This window comes from Hyperolius riggenbachi, chromosome 4, assembly GCF_040937935.1.
Source record: "Hyperolius riggenbachi isolate aHypRig1 chromosome 4, aHypRig1.pri, whole genome shotgun sequence".
In the NCBI taxonomy this organism is placed as follows: domain Eukaryota; kingdom Metazoa; phylum Chordata; class Amphibia; order Anura; family Hyperoliidae; genus Hyperolius; species Hyperolius riggenbachi.
Window position 1 is genome coordinate 160,456,049 of NC_090649.1, and position 16,765 is coordinate 160,472,813.

Genomic DNA, 16,765 nt, shown 5'->3' on the forward strand with positions numbered 1-16,765 from the left:
AAGAGGCTAAGTAGACCTTGGCACAGTTGACAATATGCTGAAGCATTCTATGGGATGGATGCGTTATAGAGCTAGTCTTTTTCCCAATAAGAAGACTGAAGAATCCTTGGCAATGGGGGCCTGGAGAACCGAGGCAATCGGGTCGCGCACTTGCGACCAGAAAGTAGAAACCACTGGGCAAGACCACCACATATGAAAGTAAATGCCTCGGGAACCACAGGGGCTGTGGTTTCCTCTATGTTTCCATTATATTCAGATTTGTGCTTTTGGGGCAAAAGCACAAATCTGAATATAATGGAAACATAGAGGAAATCCGGACCGGGGTAAGTTAAGCCCTGTGGAGCAATTTTATATTAGTTTCAAGGATGGAATAGTATAAATTATAAATGATCAGCGCAGAGTCCAAAAACAGAAGATAAGTCTTCAACAAAGAATAAGAGAAGGCAAATCTCCACCACAATAAATATTGGGGTCACGGCACAGCTCTGCATTCATGGATACCCAGAAAAAGGAAAGAGGCTTACCAGCTGGTGACAACCCACAAGGTTGTATCAACGATTTGGTAGGACATCAGGATTCAGGAAGCAACAGTCTGTCCAGGATCCACCAATTCAGCAATGATTCATCTCACGAATGGATATCAGTAGTAAACATCATAAAAAACAAACAAACGGCAACTCTAAGTGTAAACTGTTCAATATAGGGTTTTCATAGTAAAAACAGCATAAAAAATAGCATAAAAACAAAACTTACATACGGGGCCCATGCAATGGGAACCCCGAGAAAGTTGCACGCGTGTATGGGTCAGCAGTAAAGGACAGTATAAAGGTGCTGCCTGTCTCCTTCCCAGCAACTTTCTTGGGGTTCCCATTGCATGGGCCCCGTATGTAAGTTTTGTTTTTATGCTATTTTTTATGCTGCTTTTACTATGAAAACTCTATATTAAAACGGTTTACACTTAGAGTTGCCGTTTGTTTGTTTTTTTATGATGTTTACTGATATCCATTCGTGAGAGGAATCATTGCTGAATTGGTGAATCCTGGACAGACTGTTGCTTCCTGAATCCTGATGTCCTACCAAATCGTTGATACAACCTTGTGGGTTGTCACCAGCTGGTAAGCCTCTTTCCTTTTTCTGGGTATCCCTGAATGCAGAGCTGTGCAGTGACCCCAATATTTATTGTGGTGGAGATTTGCCTGCTCTTATTCTTCGTTGAAGATTTGTCTTCTGTTTTTGGACTCTGCACTGATTATTTATAATTTACCTGTTTGTGAACTTTAGACATTGTACTTCTCTCAGCAGCTGCCACTTTGTTTCCTTGGCGCTGAGACACATATGCAAAAATGGAATAGTATAAACTGCCCTTCATTAGGGTCTCAAAACAGTGCCCCCACCTAGACGGCGTAAATTGGGAGCCCATTTCCTCCTCCCATTTAGCCAGGACAGGGTCTATAGTATGCTGATGATGTATTGCTCATACAAATACAAAATTACGTCTCCCTCAAGGGGGCAATTCAGACACTAAAGCAAAAAAAAAAAAACAAAGCAAAAAAACAAAAAACTTATGATATAATGAATTTTATGTGTAGTATGTGCAAATTTGGACAGAGGCGCCAGGCAGGTTAAAATGATCTAAAGTCAACTAAAAAGGAGGAGTGCAGGTGGACTTACCTCCTGAAATCATGGACAATGGAGATTGTTCAAATCGCAAATAACAATTTATTTTGACACTCCGCATCGCGTTTCGCAGGTATAACCCGCTTCATCAGGCAAGGAGTGCAAGCTAAAAATCAAGCATACAAACCATAAACAATATACAATAAACAAAACACGACCCTAAGAGCTTGCCATCATAATACAAAAAGCAAAAATGACATATTATGTCTGTCACAGAAGGGGCGATCTGCTGTGACAGGAGACGTGTAAACACCAAAGGACGATAAGCCCCTTTGCATGTTTAATTGTTTGTTTGCTCCTCCAAACAACCGCGAGAGCTATCGCAGACGCACAAACGCAATGCGCCGCCCCGGACGCGCAAAGCCCATGGACCCGTATTGGGCCCCGCGCATCCAAGAAGATGCACCCCGCGCAAACGCAGCGCACGCAAATGTATGTGCGTGCAAAAACCGCTTAGCGCGAAAAAAATCGCGCCAAGCGTTAGCAAATCAGGCCTTTATATGTAGTATGGATAATTAATAGAAGAGTAGTAGCAAAGATAAGAGTCTCATATTTTTATTTTCAGTTATATAGTTGTTTTTTATAACATTGCATCATTCTCTAATATTTTCAGTTTACAAACTACACTCTGGATTTTAAACTATGAAACAGAGCAGCGCTAATAACCCTTTGAACTTCCCCGTAGTAAAATCTTATCTGAAGTTGTCTTTCACTTTTCTTTGATGTATAAAAGCTTCAGAAAATAGCACAGTAGCCAACTAAATTAGTCAGAGGGCTCAGAGAAGCTCTTTTGCATAGCTAACAAGTGAAGTTTTTTTAACTCTTCCTGTACTGGAATCAATATGAGACTCATATCTATGCTACTAATGTTCTATTCCTTTCTTAGCTGCACTACACATACAATTCATTATACCATAAATGTATTTTCATTTTTTGTGTTTTGTATGTGTATTTTTTGTGTATTTTCATATTTCCAATTTTTTTTGTGTATTTTCATATTTCCAAAAACCCATGAAACACAAGACACCCACCTGATCCACTGGCACCAGCAAAGTGTTATTTAGATTTATTTTATAACTAGCTGATGGCCCGGCGTTGGCCGGGTATGTATTTGGCTGGTGTTGGCTCATCAATAGTTTTCATTGAAATGAAACAAATCTGATTGATTATGGCTCCACCCCCTTTTCTAAATTGGATCCCCAGTCACCCAATGACCAACTGTACCAGGTTTGAGGCTTGTGCCATTCACAGTGCAAGAATGGCAGCAATGAAATATTCCCCTTGAAAATTAATAGGTGAATTTTGATTGGCTTTCATAGGCTCCACCCAATTTTCTAAATATTAATTCCAGTCACCCAGTGACCAAGTTTGAGAACCCTACCATAAAAAGTGTAGGGATGGTTGCAGTTTACATTTTCCCAGTGAGATTTGTATTTGTCCCTGCCCACTTTTTGGTTATGGGGATAAAAAGTATCCTATATGTTATTCCAGGTAATGTACTATGTGGGGGCCAAATTTCATTCAAATCTGTTCAGCCAGTCATCCAAATATCCAAACCTTTGTATTTATAATATTAATGAGATGAGCTCAGCACCATCTAAAATTGCTTTTAGTAAAAATAAAATTCAGCAATCATATGCATTCCAAAAATGAGTGTCACACATTACACGAGGGATGCGCAGCTAAAACTTGCAAATTCTATTGTGCTGCAAAAATGGTGTTAACCAAAGCAGAACGTTTTCACAGGAACATACTCAAGCATCACCATCTACTGTGTTGTATTTTCTCCAAAGTTGGTAGAGGAGGCCGATAAAGATCATCTCAGCCAATAATCACGTGTGTACAGCGGCCCCTGACCCCAAGCGATCCATCCTGGCAGATCAACTCGCCCCCCCCCCCCCCTCACACACACACACACAGTCTGGATCCCTGATAAGAGTCGAGAAACCTGTTTTGCTGAAACAGAGACAATTTGACGCATACAATGATACCAAAATACCAGGGCGGATCCACACTGTCTTTTGTGAGCTTTTGATTAGCAGTTGATTAGCACTTGCTGAGCGCGTGGCAAAATCCAGTAGGCAAAATACGAGCTCGCTGATATAATACAGATGCTGTGACTCCTACTGTATTTTGCCTGAGGAAGCGGGATGTATGGCCCGTGAAAGGCGTTGCATTGTTTTTTGGAGTTCCAAATAAATTGTTGACTGTCTGAATCGCAGTCCTTGCCTGTGTCTGTTTGGAGGGGGTAAGACCACCGCTGCCTCCTCTGTTTAACCAGTTGGTTTTTTAAGTTCATTTAATTACCTTTTATTCTTTTGGCGCCTCTGTATCTTGTACACTACATTGAGTCCACCCTGGGTGGAGGGTTGTTACCCTATTTTCCTGTCTGCAGAGAGCGACTTTTTATTCCTGAGTGGGGTCAGGATTGTTCTCCCCACTTGCCTATACAGTGGTTGCCTATTGGTAACCCTGGTTTGTAAGTATAATTTTAACTTCTCATTTATTTTGTTGTCCCCAAGACGAATTACACTATTGGGGCTCTTGGTGTCCCTCTGCTTTATTTTCTTTCAAGTTCCTTTGGGTTAAGGCAGAAATAGCTGAACCCGATTGATCCTCTCTACTGCGCAGGCGCGAGTCCTATTGGGCCTGCGCAGTAGAGTTCGGGTTCAGCTATTTCTGCCTTACCCGAAGGAAGAGCCGCTACTGCACCTGTGCTGGATCCCGCAGAGGTAAATAAATCTCCTGCTTGTCAGGCATGTCGGGGGAGGGTTGGGGAGGCTTCGGGGGAGCCAGCACTGGATTGCCTACAGCTACAGGGATGGGGGAAGCCTTATTGGGACCCTGAGGCTTTTCCCTCCCAAGGTAAGTACTCCCAGGGGAGTTGTTTTTTTTTTTTATACAGGCCTCTTTAAAAATTAACAGAACTACTATAAAGAAAAACACTAATTGTATTTGGCTATTTTCTCCTGTTTTTCATAAAGTATAAATTATGTTCCTGTCACAATTTATGGTGATGATATTTGTTTCTTAAATTAAGGTGGCTTTTTGCTACAGTGTGTACTTTTCACTTAGAAGTTAGAATTGAGAAAACATTAAAAATATTGAAAATGGTAAAAATTAGACAGCCCCTCCCCCCAGTAAAAGTAGCCATACGTGCCCCAATATTAAGCCCCCTACAGGTAGCCAGGTGTGCACCCAATATTAGGTTCCCCCAGTATAGATAACCAGATCCCCCCCCCCCCTCAGTACAGGTAACCAGATGTGCCCCCAGTATCTCTCCACCCTATAACTAGATAGCTAGATGTGCCCCCAGTATAGTCAGGTGTGCCCCCAGTATAAGGCCCCCACTTTAGGTACCCAGATGTGCCCCCCACTTAGCCTCCCTATAGGTAGAAATATGTGCCCCCAGTATTATGTCACCCCCCAGTATAGATAGTCAGCTGTGCCCTCAGTTTTGGCCCCTTAATATAGATAGCCAGCTGTACCCTCAGTACTAACCCCCCCATTACAGATGGGCAGATGTGCCACCATTATAAGGTCCCCCCAGCATAATGTGACTCCTATTGTCACCCCTCCTCCCCAGTGTGCCCCCTTATATTAGGCAGCACCCCCCCCCCCCCCTATTAGGCAGCCCCTCTCCTGCTAGGAAGCCCCCCGTATAAGGCAGCGCCCCCTCCTGTTAGGCAGCCCCCATGTCCGGTCTGTAAATAAATACCTGAAAAGTAAAAGCAGGACTCACCTCCCAGGATCTAGCGGTGATCATCCAGCAGGAGCCGCTGTTCACAGTTCCGCAGTCCTTTTATACTTAACCAGTTGCTCTCAGTTATAACTTAAAGGACAACTGGTTTCCAAACGTTTTCATAATGCGCTGCTATGGAAAGTTAAAACGCATTTGTTTTTCAGCGTATAGTCTAAAAGAGGCCAAAAGGTGAACACACACCATACAATTAAAAGATCCAATTTTCCATCAATTTCGATTTTGATCGGTTGTCCCAAAAATCGAGAGCTTTTCTTGGTTTTCAATCTTTATATCCGATCAAATTTCCCGTTTTTTTCAATTTTTGGAGATTGGACATGTTGTAATTTTAGACCAACTTTATCAAGAATTGTATGGTGTGTGATGAATTGTCAATTACTTGATGTACAGTTCCAATCAATTTTTTTCTGAGTTTTTGATTATTTTATTCATGATTGAGGAAAACTTTAACATAGGTGTGTGGTACATTGGTCAGATTTTTGAATTGTTACAACCAGTCAGAAAAATTGATTGCTGTTCTTGAAATGAACAGATGTTTATAAAATTGTATGGTGTGCGGCCAGCTTAAGTCTCTCAAAAGGTGTTAGAAGAAGATGATTGGCACATGAAGAACCAGACTAGTAGCGCACTGTAATGGTAATAAGCAACAACACGTTCCATATTCCTCTCCCTTTAGGATTCTTTTTTCATGTAAAGGTTATGTGACTTTATATGGTGATTACAGTCCCCAATTATGATTTATAGAAGCCTCCTGTTGCTAGGATTGAATGTGTCATATTTGTGTGCTGCAGACTCTCATTATCTCACAGCAGTGGTTTACATGCACAACAAGCTCTCACCCATTAATTTGCGCCAAAACGGCGCCCATCATTTCAGTGCAAACAAGCAATGCTCCGTTCCATGTTTACTCTCATTCTCATATTTCAGTCATTAGGACTTTTATGTTATGACACAGTATGTGTTTGCTGAAAGGGATGTTTTTTTAAGTGCCGTGTTTAATTGACGACACATATCAGAATAATCATCTTTTATGTCTGGTCCCATTTTATTGATCTAGCCTGGTGTTTATCGGTTGTTACAACCCACTACACTGTTACAAACAGAAGTTAAACCAGCAGGCACATCAGGTAAGAGGAGCTACCAAAATAAATATATTCTGTTAAAGCTAGCAGTGCCCAGCATTTATTTTCTGTCCAGATAAGAAAGAGCACACAATGATTTTACCCCTAAAATGTAACACAAACTGAAATGTAATACATGGTAATGTAATTGTTGGTTGTCATTATTAAATGGACCTTCATTAATGTTATTCTATAGCTTTAAGGTCACATTCACAGTGGGACATTATTGTCCTGCGTTATAAAGTAATGTTAAGCCTATGCAACATTCACAGTGCGACGTTAACGTTGCGTTGTAAATGTTGCGTTATGGTTATGGTAACTCACTGCCTGCTCTAAACGCAGACGTTAACAGATACAGAGAGGCATACTTTTCATTGACTGTATTCTCCACTGTATCTACTGCATTCCATGGTAACGCAGCGTCAATGTGCGTTATCTCATTTTTTTTGCATTGCATTCTAATGCTGCGTTGCGACTTTAACGTCGCATTACAACACAACGTCCCACTGTGAATATGCCCTGGCATGCATGTAATTAATGCGCCAGGAAATGTGGGCACAGGGCAAAGCCAAAAAACAGCTTATCCTGCTCCTGCAAAAGTCCCAGCTGCGTTAATTACTCATCCCCTTCATGGCCGCCATGGACTCAGGGGTACGACGTAATTATGCTGTTTTTATAGTAATTTGAGTTCCGCCTTTTGACGGCGCCCAAATTACCGTCAGAGCACTGCTATAGCTGTGATTCACATTAAAGCCTATGGTTTCCAAAATTTCCAGCGCCATTTTTGCCTATCTCAATTCAATTGTCCAGGTTCTACTTCACAGCACCATATTAGTCCATGCCTTGCACTGAGGAGGACCAACAAGAAAGGGAACTCACTTTAGGTTAGATACATACCTTTTGATAGTATAGAGCCTTCTACGCAGTGTTCCCCAACCCTGTCCTCAAGGCCCACCAACGGTGCATACTTTGTGGAAACCCACAGAGGTAGTTAATCAGCTCTGCTGAGACACTGATTAACCTACCTGTGCATGTTTGTGGTTTCATGCAAAACATGTACTGTTGGTGAGCCTTGAGGACAGGGTTGGAGAACTGTGGCAAAGGTAGTGCCGCTTCGGGGCCCTCCTTCAACTGTAATATTAGCTCTTTGTTGGTCCTGTGCTTATATTAATCACTTCTATACATACTTTGAATAGTGGTAATCATTAACCACTTCCCAACTGAGGGGTTTTACCCCCTGACCACCAGAGCAATTTTCACCTTTCAGCGCTCCTTCCATTCATTCGTCTATAATTTTATCATTACTTATCGCAATGAAATGAACTATATCTTGTTTTTTTCGCCACCAATTAGGCTTTCTTTAGGTGGGACATTATGCCAAGAATAATTTTATTCTAAATGTGTTTTAATGGGAAAATAGGAAAAAATGTGGGAAAAAATGTATTATTGTTCAGTTTTCGGCCTTTATAGTTTTTAAATAATGCATGCTACTGTAATTAAAACCCATTAAATGTATATGCCTATTTATCCCGGTTATAAAACCGTTTAAATTATGTCCCTATCACAATGTTTGCCGCCAATATTTTAGTTGGAAATAAAGGTGCATTTTTTTCAGTTTTGCGTCCATCCCTAATTACAAGCCCATAGTTTATAAAGTAACAGTGTTATACCCTCTTGACATAAATATTTAAAAAGTTCAGTCCCTAAGGTAACTATTTATGTATTTTTTTAAATTGTAAATTTTTTTATTTATTTTTTAATTACAAAAAAAAAAATTGGGGAGTGTGGGAGGTAAGGAGTTAATTTTTTGTGTAAAACAAGTTTATTTGTGTGTAAAAAATGGTTAGGGTGTAGTTTTACTATTTGGCCACAAGATGGCAACATTACCAATCCGGACGCTTGCAGGAAGTAGAAAGTATTTTTCACAATGATCGCGCTGCTCAGCCGAGCGGCAGCAGATCATTGCGGGGCTTAGATCAACGAACGGGAATGGATTTTCCCGTTTGTTGATCTCTGGGCGAGCGGGCGGCGGCGTGTTTACTAGCGGCGGGCGGCGTGTTTACAAGCGGGAGCGCGGACAGCGGCGGGAGTGCACAGAGTACGGATTTCTCCATCCCTGGGGGTGAAAGGATGGAAAAAGGGGCGGAGAAATCCGTACGCGCGGGGGTAAAGTGGTTAAAGAGAACCCGAGGTGGCATTGTATTACGTTAGTGGGGCACAGAGGCTGGTTGGGCACACTAACACCAGCCTCTGTTGCCCCATCGTGTGTCTCAAAGACCCCCCTGCTCGCCGCTATACTCCCCGCAGTGCTGGCGACACGCAGCGCGTAGCCAGCACAATGTTTACTCTAGCGCTGTCTGTCAGCGCCGCTCCCCCACCTCCTCCGCATCGCCGCTACCCGCCCTCGTCCCTTCCCTCCAATAAGCTGACAGACAGCGCTAGAGTAAACATTGTGCTGGCGACGCGCTGCGTGTCGCCAGCACTGCGGGGAGTATAGCGGCGAGCAGGGGGGTCTTTGAGACGCACGATGGGGCAACAGAGGCTGGTGTTAGTGTGACCAACCAGCCTCTGTGCCCCACTAACGTAATACAATGTCACCTCGGGTTCTCTTTAAAGGGACACTGAGAAGTGCCCAAATTTAAAAGACTGCACTTACCTGGGGCTTCCTCCAGCTCTCCGCAGGCCGCGAGGTCCCCCAGCGTCCTCTTGTCTCTTCTCCATGCACCTCCGCCGGCCCCCATTACCGGCGACACCCAGGCCGGCTCTTCCTGGTTCGTTAAGCCGCTCGTCATCACGCTGGCCGCAACGGGTCATCATGGCGGCCAGCATGACAGGTCTGCGCATGCACGGAAAACCTTGCGGCCTGCGGTGGGCTGGAGGAAGCCCGAGGTAAGCGCAGTCTTTTAAATTCGGGCACTTCTCAGTGTCCCTTTAACAAACTGCTTCCCATTCCCTTCTTGCATCTTTGACACTGTAGTTATCATTGGCAGGTTCTGGTGCACCACATCAATTGTTATGTATAGACTGCTTTCGGGGGGGCCCCATTGTAAAACTTGCATCAGTGCCCACAGCTCCTTAGCTACGCCACTGGTTCTATGGTATCCAGAGCCTTTCCTCTACATAGGTAAGTAGCTAACAGGGCTCTTGATCATCCTTTTGTGTCTTGGAATTCATTATACATTTAATTCATCATGTTACCCTTGTCACTGTAATTACTAGTTCTGTATTTTGTATGTTACCATGCGGTTTGTGCGTCTAGTTGCAGCGATCTACTGCCGAAAGTCATGTTAGTGTATGGCGAAGTGTGGATTTGTAAAAAATCTCCAACGTGACATCGCGATGTGCATGCTTGGAAGCGTATTATAACAATACACTTCTGCATACCCGAGGCAGGAAGTGACGGCAAGCGCGCTTCATTGGAGGGAAGGGACGCAGGTGGGGAGCGGCGAAATAGAGAAGGCGGGGGAGCGGCAGAGAGAGACAGTGTACATGTAATCAGCCTGTAGGAGACACGCTGTGTGTCGCTAGCACGGCGGTTTACTTTGGAGGGCACAGCAGAGCGCAGGGGGGGCCTGCGGGATATGATATAGCAACAGAGGCTAGGCATTATATGCAGACCCAGCCTCTGTTTGCAATTAGGATTTGTAAAACCCACCTCGGGTTCTCTTTAAAAAACATTTGCATATTCACTAGTTATTGCATCTTTAGAGATCTTTCTTGGTCACATAAAACCAAATTATTGCAAATAAATTGTGTTTTTAAAAAGCCAATTTTTATTTTATACCAACTGCTGATTTGTGTTGAGTGGCTCAGCTGCCCCTATTGGGCTGCGATATGACTGGAAACTAATATGAAATATGATGTTGGAGACTTCAGGTACACCTGTCACTGAAGTATGCAAATCTTTAGGCACTTGGCAGTGGCAGGTTCGCTTCTCTCTGTGTTTCTGGGTGTTTACACAAGTATACTGCTGCTTTCATCATCCAGAATGCTTACTACATACCACACATGTGCTTCCTATTTTGATATCAGAAGCCTGTCTTCAAAGATACGAACCTTATGTAACTCTGCAACGTTGTAACCCTGTAACCCAGCCCTAAATACCGCCTGCCCTTGATCCATATAACCACCCAAAGTGTGTGTGTGTGTGTGTGGGGGGGGGGGGGATAAGGGGTTAATGAATATTAATGCGTAGGTGATTTTATATATTTGTATTTAATTGTATGTATGTATGTAAGTGTAATTTTACTATCTGGCCTCTAGATGTCCCCCACTTTAAATTCCTGTGTACTGCGAACAGCACACAGGATATGCTGTGTGTTTGCTTTTACTTTCACTTTCTCTATGACCACCTACATCTCACTAATGCTGGTGCTCATTGGTCACAGGCACTTGGATTAGTGGTGATCGTAATCAACAAATTACGATTTTGCTAAATTTCGCATACATTTTTGCAATTACGCTTATACTTAATTACGATTTGCAAAGTCAATTGATTTTGTGTAGTCATTTGTAATTTCGCATACAATTTTGTGTAATTTCTTGCCGACTTTAGCAGTGAATAGCAAAGCCCCCATGCAAGCTATTGACACCAAAATTGCTACATATGTTAAGGAGAATCGTGGGTACGAAACAAAAAAACTTTTTTTTGCAAAAAGACCTTTTAATTTTTTGCGAAACTCGATTTTAAAAAGTGAAGTAAAAAGTAAATGCAAGTAATAAAGGGTTTTTAAACTTAGAAAAATTTAAAAAACATTTTTCTTTGCATATTTACAATTAAGTTTCTCAAAAACTACAAGGTCTTTTTGAAAAATTATTTTTGTGACTTATACCCACTATTCTGCTTAACATATGTAGCAATTTTTGGTGTCAATAGCATGTATGGGGGCTTTGCTATTAACCTCTAAAGTCGGCACAAAATTATGCGAAATTTCACAAAAATGTGAAATATTACTTTAAAGGGAAACTGTAGGGGGGTCGGGGGAAAATGAGTTGAACTTACCCGGGGCTTCTAATGGTCCCCCGCAGACATTCTGTGTTGGCGCAGCCACTCACCGATGCTCCGGCCCCGCCTCCAGTTCACTTCTGGAATTTCTGACTTTAAAGTCAGAAAACCACTGCGCCTGCGTTGCCATGTCCTCACTCCCGCTGATGTCACCAGGAGTGTGCTGCGCAGACACAGACCATACTGGGCCTGCGCTGTGCGCTCTTGGTGACATCAGCGGGATCGAGGACACGGCAACGCAGGCGCAGTGGTTTTCTGACTTTAAAGTCAGAAATTCCAGAAGTGAACTGGAGGCGGGGCCGGAGCATCGGTGAGTGGCTGCGCCAACACAGGATGTCTGCGGGGGACCATTAGAAGCCCCGGGTAAGTTCAATTCATTTTCCCCCGACCCATATACAATATCCCTTTAAAGAGAATCTGTAACGTCAAAACGTCCCCTGGGGGGTACTCACCTCGGGTGTGGGAAGCCTCGGGATCCTAATGAGGCTTCCCACGCCGTCCTCCGTCCCTCAGGGGTCTCGCTGCAGCCCTCCGTACAAGATGACGTCAATATTTACCTTCCTAGCTCCTGCGCAGGCGCTCTGACGGCTGTCGGCTCCGAAGTAGGCGGAAATACCCGATCGCCGTCGGGTCTGCTCTACTGCGCAGGCGCAAGTTTCCAGCGCCTGCGCAGTAGAGCGGACCCGACGGAGATCGGGTATTTCCGTCTATTTCCGAGCCGAAAGCAGCCACTGCGCCCCCGCTGGAGCCAGCAAAGGTAAATATTGAATCTACAGTCGGGTCTGTCACCGGCTGTTCGGAGGGCTGCAGCGAGACCCCTGTGGGACAGAGGACGGCGTGGGAAGCCTCATTAGGATCCCGAGGCTTCCCCCACCCGAGGTGAGTACCCCCCAGGGGATCTTTTTGATGTTACAGTGTCTCTTTAATGTTAAATTAATTACGATTTTCTCAGAAATTTCACATTACAGAATGGAAAAGACACTTTGGGGAACAAAGAAAGAAAAGAGAAATAGAAACAGTTTTTTGCTGGGAGTTAAAGTGAACCTGAAGTGAGAGGGATATGGAGGCTGCCAGGCTTATTTCCTTTTAAACAATACTAGCTGCCTGGAAGCCCTGCTGATCTGTTTGGCTGCAGTCGTGTCGGAATTACACCAGAAACAAGCATGCAGCTAATCTTGTCAGTTCTGACAATATTGTCAAAAACACCTGATCTGCTGCATGCTTGTTCAGGGTCTATGGCTAAAAGTATGAGATGCAGAGAATCAGCAGGGCAGCCAGGCAACTGGTATTGCTTAAAAGGAAATAAATATGGCAGCCTCTAAATCAATTTCACTTCGGTTCACTTCAAAGATAGCATGCGAGGGAGAGCTGGATAGTGGAAGAAAGAGGTGAAGTGTGGGAGGAATGAGGAAAAGGAATGAAAGGGGACAGAGAGAGTTAATATTTGAGGAAGGGAAGAAGAAGAAATAATGACAGAGAGATATTCAAGAGAAAGGGGGGGGGGGGGGGGAGGTGAAGAGAGAATGCAGTGGGTAGTACTGGAACAGAGGGTATAAAGCTATGAGACAGATATGCTTTGCAAGGGAGGTTTGATCCCCCTGGGGCAATTAAAAGGATTGTTTGTTATCACTGTCTTGTTGATGTGGGACCTACTGCTGCTAACCACCCATTAATGGATGAGCCTATGCACTGTGATTTCTTAGTGAAGGTCAGACGCCAGTCTGTGTTTGCAGTTGTAGCATGTACTGCATGCTAGGGATAGAGAAGCAGTTGGGCAATACTGAATAAGGCCCCGTTTACACTTAATCAGTTGGTACACAGTTTTTTTTCTTTTCCATAGCAGTGCATTGTGAAAAAGATTTCAGTTACAACGTGGGGCACTATGGCGAAAATTTAAAATATGTGCAAACATAGACAAATAAGAAGTACATTTTTTTCCAGAGTAAAATGAGCCATAAATTATGTTTCTCCTATATTGCTATCACTTACAGTAGGCAGTAGAAATCTGACTAAAGGGACAGGTTTTGGACTAGTCCATCTCTTCATAGGGGATTATCAGCAAGGCTTTTATTCTTTATAAAGATATTCCCTAAAAAAGGATTTAAACAATGATGCTGGCCAGCTTCCCTGCTCCCTACACCGTTTTTTGGCAGTTGGACAGAGCAACTGCCATTCATGAAGTGCTTTTGAAAATGAATATATCCCAGAGAATTCCCCATGAAGAGATGGACTAGTTCAAAACCTGTCGCTTCTGTCAGATTTTTACTACTAACTGTAAGTGACAGCAACATAGGAGAAAAGTAATTTATGGCTCGTTTTACTCTGGAAGAAACATACTTCTTATATGTATATGTTTGCACATATTTAAAATTTTACAATTTTCCACCATAGTGCCCCTTTAAGTGTGAACTGTGCCATAGGAAAACATGGGCATTACTTTGAAAATCAGTTGTCCTTTCAGTTATAACTGAGAGCAACTGATTAAGGGCCCGTTTCCACATGTGCGAATCGCCGCGGTAAAAATTTGCATGCGGATGTGAATTTCGCATGTGATTGTATGCGAATTTTCGTGCATGGATGACGCTGTATGCGAATTTAACCATGGCAGTGCCGGTGTGCTTTTCCATTGATTTCCATGCGAATTCGCATGCGAATTCGCATGAAAATTCGCATACCAAAGATGCAGGCGATTTCCCTATTAGGGCCCGTTTCCACTATCGCGAATCCGCATGCGTTGCCCGCATGTGGATTCGCACAGCCAGTACAAGTGGATGGGACTGTTTCCACTTGTGCGTTTTCCTGCACGTTTATCTGTGCAGAAAAAATCTGCAGGGTAGGGCCCTCAGAATTCGCCTGCGTGTGGAATGCAGGCGAATCGCACGCAATGTATTTAATAGGGAAATCACATGCGTTTTCCACATGCGTTTTTTGCCGCGATTTCGCATAGGTACCCATGTTAATTCACACAGGCAGTGACATGGTTAAAATCGCATCACTCTAACCTATGCGAAATCGCATGCGAAATCGCGGCAAAAACGCATGCGGAATCGCACCCGCATGTGATTTTCCTGCGGTGATTCGCCGGGGATTCCGCAACGCTATAGTGGAAACGGGCCCTCAAATACATTAGCGGCGATTCACATGCATTCCACACGCAGGCGAATTCTGAGGGCTCTGCCGTGCAGAAAAATCCTGCACAGAAAAACGCTCAGGAAAACTGACAAGTGGAAACAGGCCCATCCACTTGTATTGGCTGCGTGAATCTGCATGCAGGAAATGCATGCAGATTCGTGATAGTGGAAACGGGCCCTTAGTGTACACAAGGCCGCAGCGGGTGTGACATTATCGTCGTACCGCGCACTAATACAGGTGCACTGAGCGGGACTGAGAGTGATGTGTGGGCGCAAACTACTTAGTGCCGTGGTTTGCGCCCTAAGTGATAGGGCTCACTAACCGGCTTAGCGCCGGCTAGTGAATCAAGCCCCATGGATCTTAGAACTGCACTGTGCACACTATCTCATCCAGTTGTGCTAGTGCCCTCTGGTGGCCATGCAATATGGCAAACTGTTCAGAATCTGGAAGGATTACATTTTTAGTATGAAATATTGTCCTTTATAAATAAAGTATTGTTATTTGGTCAAAAATTAAAAAATGTGGATGCAAATGTACAGATACCATCCGGACTAGCTATGTATTTTCAATCTTGGGATTGCTACAAGGGAAAGGGTATGTGACCAGAGCCGGGACAAGGTCCTCCAGCACCCAAGGCTGAGACACCAAAGTGTGCCCCCCCATCCCTCCCACCCGAGTTGTTACACACTGATTGCTATTAGACTAAGAGGCGCTCCAGGGCCCCCAAACCCTAACACCCTAATCTCTAGTTATCTGGCTTGCAGTCACTGCCATCAAATCCCCTTTTCTTATTTCTCTCTGCTTCAAACACAATAGGGGAATGATAGCTGAGTGAGTTATGCATCCCCAGTCCCCTCCTACACTGCGCCCAGAGGCTCTCTCGCCTCGGCCCGGTCCTGTATGTGACAGAGGAGATAACTGATGTCTCATAACTGAATGCCTGATAACTGAAAAGTCTAAGGGCCCATTCTCACTCGTAAATGCAAAACGCTAGCAATTAGCGCTAGCATTTTACACTGGTGATTTTACCACAATTAATACGGTAAAATCACTGTACACTCTTTTGAGCGATCACCATCAGCGCTTTTTTAGCATTGTAATCGGGATTGCTCTAAGATCGCAAGAAAATGCTGCAGGTAGCGCGTTTGGCGATCACCGCTAATCGTGAATCACCGGCAATCGCGGCAGTGAGGTCACTGCCATTTAGTTATTATAGCACTAGTGCTTTAAAAAGTGATAGCAATCGCTGATGATTCACGATTATCGGTAATCGCCCACTAATTGCCCCAGTGTGAATGGGCCCTTAAGGGGTTTACATCTAACCTAGAATAAAGACTAGAAAAATAGAAAGGTGGGAAGAAAAATTAAATAGACAGTAGTTTCCCTACTTATTGATTCCTTAACGGGTCATTGTCAAGCACCACACATTCATGCTCCAGGTACATTTTTTGTATATTTAATTTTTATGCATTATTTTTAAAGAGACACTGAAGCGAGAATAAATCTCACTTCAGTGCTTATATTCAGCAGGGGCATGTGTGCTCCTGCTAAAACGCTGCTATCCCGCGGCTAAACGGGGGTCCCTTACCCCCAAAACCCCCCTTGCAAAATCTACGACCAACTTGGTCGTAGATTTTGCTGCTGGTGAGGCAGGGCTAACGGCTGCAGCCCTGCCTCTCAGCGCCGTCTATCAGCGGCGCATCACCGCCTCTCCCCCGCCCCTCTCAGTGAAGGAAAACTGAGAGGGGCGGGGGAGAGGCGGAGATACGCGCTGATAGACGCGCGTGAGGCAGGGCTGCAGCGGTTCGCCCTGCCTCAATCAGGAAGCGCAGCCGGCGCTGTACAGAGGGGATTTGGGGGGTAAGGGACCCTCGTTTAGCGGCGGTATAGCGGCGTTTTAGCAAACATGCCCCTGCTAGATATAAGAGAATCAGCGAGATTTATTCTCGCTTCAGATTCTCTTTAATAACATGTAAAAATGTGTTAATTGTACCTAAAAACTGTCCCTGAACTTGTTCTTTAAGCCTGGAAACCTGAGTGTCACAGCTAACCACAATAAAAGGAAATCTT